The following is a 4,727-nucleotide window of genomic DNA, read 5'->3' as shown; positions in this document are numbered from 1 at the left end:
GGTTAAGAAATTACAACCTTCCAAATAGGAACTAGCCAATCCATGGGTATACCAAGAAGTTACAAAAGTTGTCCCTGTAAACCAACCCCCTAAAGCGAAATAAGCACAAGGAAAGAGCAATAGGCCAGACCATCCTACAAAAACGAAACGGTCCCTTCGTAACCAGTCATCCATAGTATCAAATAGATCATTTTCTTCTTTAGGAATTCTACCAAGGGCTATAGTCATAGTGATCCTCCTATTCAATTACTTCAACCATTTCCGAGCACCTCATATCACTTTCCAAGGCATATGATAGTTTTATTATCTGTGGACGATTTCTTTCTCGTTCAATGCCCTTTTTCAATGGTCTCGAAGAGAGAAATTTCCCATTTTTATCTATGGAGTCACAGTCACAACCGAGGTCGTGGTAAATCCATGAATTTGATTCGATTTGTTTTTCTTATACTATTTATTTGTTTTTCTTATACTATAGAAATAGAAATAAATTGTTTTTCTTATACTATAGAAAGAAATAAACCTTTGAATTCAGCATTATTCCAAGACTCCTATTTCAAAGTCTATCTTTTAAGGGAAAAATGCAAATAAAAGTAACCCTTCTTTTCCCATTCCCTCTCTATTGCATGGGTGGAAGAACTAAAATAATAGAGGATTCTGAAAAAAAAAAATGGACCTTCGAAATCCAATTTTATGTGTAGCGCAAAGGAGTTGCGATTTCTTCTTATTCCTATAGAACATCTAGTAACAAGAATATGAAATCGTAAATAGCGAAAAATTCTTGTCTTGCGCGGTCTAAGTCTAAGGAAATAAAAAAAATTCGCTTATACAATTTCATCTACATCGAATTTATATATCAGAATAGCGGATAGAGGCATCATTAAAGGAGTCAGGTCTACTTACTTTATGCTTCTTTCCAATTTTATGGTGGATTTGATAAGAACCCTTTTTGCTTTCTTGATAAATAATCGACAAAAAAAGCGTTTTTTTTATATAACCTGCTTGTTTTATTATAATTATAACAAGTCCTATATGGAAATGCCCGCTAAAGAGAAAATCTATTTGATTGTCTCTCGGCCAATATCGATTTTTAGAAAGAAAAAACAAGAATTTTCTTCTTTTTTTATTAACATTAAGAAAAAAGAATATAATTAAAATGGAATTGGCAATATAATTTTTATAGACTTTTGAAAGAAAAAAAAGGGGTTTTTTGCAACCGTTATTTCTTATTTCTTGCCTATATCATATCACGGAAACCTTTCGCTTTGGAACGTGGAGAGATGGCTGAGTGGACTAAAGCGGCGGATTGCTAATCCGTTGTACAATTTTTTTGTACCGAGGGTTCGAATCCCTCTCTTTCCGCTCCCTTGGATCATTTGGGACTTTCGAATTGGAAAGAATTCTGACCCCCGGATTTTCTCATAGATAAATGTACGAAACAAATCCAATAAGAAAAAAAAAAACTGAATTTTTACTCCTCGCGTCCAGGATTCCGTCCTGGGTCATTAGATAAGAATCCAAAGATAAAGAGTGAAACAAAGAATATCACTACTGTATAAACAAAAAGTTTGAGAGTAAGCATTACATAATCTCCAAGATTTTTTTTTAAGGAATAGATTACCAGTTTTTCCTTACCACACGGATCCACTAGGATGGTTTTTTTTTATACCTAAAAATGCAAAAAAGAATTCTTGAAAAAAATTGCAAGAATTCTTTTATAATAAGCACTCTTATCAATAGCAAAAATAGGGTTAGGTGGTTAGGTATTGTGTAGGTACCTTTAGGTACCTGCTCAACCTAGGTGCAGGGGAGTAGAAAGGCTGATCCAAATTTATTGCTGTAGCTACCCATTCAATGTAGAAGAATTTAAATTTTAGAATCGAAGGTTCATAATATAAAAATATAAAACTTCTCGGCTTTTACCCATTTTAAAATTTTTTTGGAATGAACACATCATTCAATTTGGCATACAGAGTACTAAAGATTTCATCGAAAACTTACAGCAGCTTGCCAAACAAAGGCTAATAGAAAAAAGAATAGAGGTATAACAGGCATAATATCCACGATTGGATTGAAAATAGCATAAGCTTCGGGTAATTTGGCAAAGAAAAAACTAGTAGGATAAAGAACAGAATTAAAACAGATACAGGTTAAACTAAGTATATTAGGCATAACAAGCATTTCATTCTTGTAGAGTAAATAATTGGATTTTTCTTGAGTTATTTTTTTAAGGGAAAGAAGGAAAAGGCAGATTCAAAATCTTTTTTCTTCGGACTTTCCCAAACACAAAATACCTCCTTGTATTCGCACTCTCAAATGAGAGTGGAATAAATTCGACTTTCATATAATATCTTAATAGAATTCCATGTAATGATCAATGCATTTTTTTGATTCTATATTATCCGCATGTGTAGAATACTAGCAAGAGAATATCCCTCCTTTTTTATGTAATTGAAATGGTATTGACGAATAACAAATAAACATACTAGTGTTTATTAGTGTCGCATAAAACCCGAAATGGGGCGTGGCCAAGTGGTAAGGCAGCGGGTTTTGGTCCCGTTACTCGGAGGTTCGAATCCTTCCGTCCCAGATTGTTTCTGATGAAACAAACGGTGAAATCATATAGTATTCCGTACGAGACAAAAGTTTATTAAAGAGAATAATGATATCTTATTCTTTCTCAGAAAACATAATAAAGTCTTAAGTCCAGTCAAATTGACTATCTTTATTTTCATGAAAAAATGGGATCTATCAAGCACATTCAGGATATGCCTCTACTATAAAATCACTTAGTCATATTTTTTTCTTCCTTTTGGTATTCGAGTTGAAGAAGTACGAGAATTCTATAACTACCAAAAACTTTCAATCTTTTCATTGGAATAGTTTATTTAGTTATTATAGTTAATTGTTTTTGGTACTGAAAAAATATATTACTACTAGAATTCTAATTCTAGTAATTAAATTAATTAAACTTTTTTGGAGGTTGATAGTTTATTTATTGAGGAAGAGTCAATCCTTCTTTTCTCACTTCAAGATTGATCATCTCGAGCCATCCGTTGAGGGTGGAAATTTAAGAATAAATAAGTTTTAAGCAAACTTGTTTAGTCGTCTTTTTCAAACTATGTTTCATTCATATGATAGAATTTTAATATGGGTTTAAATAAATTGGATCTTGGCGGAGGCTTCCCGGATAAATACTTACTTTCTTTTATCCATATTGCTCCATAGATAGCAAGTTTTAATTAGTATAAAAAAACTAAACCAATGACTATTCATGATTCCATCCATATTGGATCAATTCTCTATACCACTTTGCAATGAAAAGAGGAATGTTTGTTATGGTAAAACTTCGTTTAAAACGATGTGGTAGAAAGCAACGTGCGACTTGAAGGACATGATCGATTGTGGATTTTGCTATCCATCATTTTCCATAGTAATGAAAATGCTCTTGGCTCGACATAGCCTGTTCTATTCGTTCCGAACCAAATTTGCGCTGGGTTTAAGTAACATAGTACACGATGGAGCTCGAGAGGACAGAATTTTTTTTATCAAGGGAAAGAATCTAGGGTTAGTGAAAACTAATAAATTAGGCCAACTTTGTCAGTCTATCCTTAATATAGAAATAAATCGAAAGGTTAAAATAAGAAGAAAGTCCAATAAAAGTATATCAGAATCAATCCCTCTTATTAGATTTCTATAGAAGAGATAAATGCTTTATCGAAGGAAATAAGAAAAAAGGGTATGTTGCTACTCTTTTGAAAGAAAAAAATAGGAATTCCCGAAGTAATGTCTAAACCCAAGGATTTCACAAATCAAAGATAAAGGATTCCAGAACAAGTAAACACAATTTTCAATTGTCTCAACAACAGAGTTGGATTAGAATAAGGAATAAAAGTCAATTCGTTCGAAATGAGACAAAGAAAAGAGTTTAAAGACGACTCAAAAATTTTGGAAGGATTTTGCCTTCGAAGTTTGTCAGGCAAAATTAGCCCACTTGAGTCATGAGTATAAATGAAATTTGTTTTTTCTGTAAGGAAATTAATGCACGTCATAGTCTAATTTCTATTATTATCGACAGAAATTCGAATCATTTTCTCGAGCCGTATGAGGAGAAAACCTCATATACGTTTCTAGGGGGGGGCGTTGTTTATCTACATCTATCCCAATAAGCTGTCTATCGAATCGTTGCAATTGATGTTCGATCTCGAAGAGAAGGAAGAGATCTTCAAAAAGTAGGTTTTTATGATCCGATAAAGAATCAAACTTGTTTAAATGTTCCAGCTATTCTCTATTTCCTTGAAAAGGGTGCTCAACCAACAAGAACTGTTTATGATATTTTAAGGAAGGCAGAATTCTTTAAAGAAAAAGAAAGAACTTTGAGTTAATTGAAGAACTAAATGAATCAAAAAATAGGATAGGAGAAGATTATTAGTATTCCTAGTTGTCTAATTATTTAGACACAATTTACCTCTTTTTTAATCCTATTTGGATTTATATTATATCGTGCCAATCCAACATAAGCCCCTATTTTATTTACTTTTTCTATCTAATTTGTTTTCTTACCATTGTATTTCCATTGACAAAGGTCTATTGAACAAATAGAATTTGTAGATAGATGGGTCTCTTTATCCTCACTCCATATTCAATTTTTCCGCCTACACTTCGCTCAAATGATAAGGGTGTTCCTCTTGCATGTATTCTCATACAATATAATATATATTTTTTATAAT

Source organism: Triticum urartu, unplaced genomic scaffold (genome assembly GCF_056163025.1).
Source record: "Triticum urartu cultivar PI428250 unplaced genomic scaffold, HENAU_Tu73 scaffold1, whole genome shotgun sequence".
Taxonomy (NCBI): Eukaryota; Viridiplantae; Streptophyta; class Magnoliopsida; order Poales; family Poaceae; genus Triticum; species Triticum urartu.
This window is presented reverse-complemented; position numbering follows the sequence as displayed.